Source organism: Octodon degus, unplaced genomic scaffold (genome assembly GCF_000260255.1).
Source record: "Octodon degus isolate 3935 unplaced genomic scaffold, OctDeg1.0 scaffold00029, whole genome shotgun sequence".
Classification (NCBI taxonomy): Eukaryota; Metazoa; Chordata; class Mammalia; order Rodentia; family Octodontidae; genus Octodon; species Octodon degus.
Window position 1 is genome coordinate 12,820,462 of NW_004524605.1, and position 1,151 is coordinate 12,821,612.

The following is a 1,151-nucleotide window of genomic DNA, read 5'->3' on the forward strand; positions in this document are numbered from 1 at the left end:
CAGAAGTTCTCTGGAGATTAATTTGCCCAGGAGGATGAGGCACAGAAGCAATGAAGGGGCATCACGGGCTCAGACCTGCAAAACATCATGCCCGGTAGAGGGAGGCAAGTGTTCCCAGGAGGTTGAGGGACACCCTAGGTATACAGGAGGTCTCGGGGGCATTTTATCAGCTGCCGCTCAGCAGAGGAAGATCCCCTGAAGCAGGCAGTGAGCCAGGCATGGAGTTGGGAATTTGTCCCAGTGGGGGCAAATTTCAGGATCCTCAGGGAAGAGTGGGGACAAGCATAAGTGGCCATCAAGATTCCAAGTAAAGAGTCCTGTGAGATAGCTCGTCGGTCTAAGTGCCCACCTGGCAAGTGCAAGAACCTGGGTTTGATCCCCAGCACCACATGCCATGCCAGCCCCATGCTAAGCTGGACACCACAACTGGGTGTGATGGCACATGCCTGTAACGCCAGCTCTGGGGAGGCTGAGACAGGAAGATCACTGAGTCCGAGCTGTGTAGTGAGACCCTGTACCAATAAATAAGATTTAAAAAAAGAGAAAAAGGCTCCAAGTAAGTGTAAAAAAGGCTCCAAGTAAGTGTTGGAAAGTTTACAATTGAATTCCTGACAGCTCAGCAGTTCCAGGGACAGAGGTCCTCAGTTATGCAAGAGGGACTGGTTCTAGAGCCTTCTGCAGATACCAAAATCCAGATTCGGGAACTGGTGAGATAGCTCAGTGGAATAAGTGCTTGCCTGGCAGTACAAAAGTCCTGAGTTCAATCCGTGGTAAAAAAAAAAAAAAAGAAAAAAGAAAAAAGAAAAAAGAAAAATCCAGATCCTCTCTATAAAACATTTCTGTGCCTGCACAGGCTCATATACCATGAAGCCTCTCACTCTCACTTACTCGCATGCCTGATGGAACATAAACGCTGCACCAGCGGTTAGGCTCTGCTGGTTAGGGAGAATGGCAAAGTTGGTGTGTGTTCAGTGCAGACGCATTCTTTCCAGCATGTCAGCCTATGGTTGGTTAAACTCACAGGCAGAGTGTAGCTGACTGCGCTCTGAGCACCAGTCTTGGGCACCTCTTCCATTAAAGCCTCCAGCTGCGCTCTGGTAGGCTAGTGCTGCCTTTGCTGCCTCTTCACACAGGTTTTCTTTTTCTTTTTT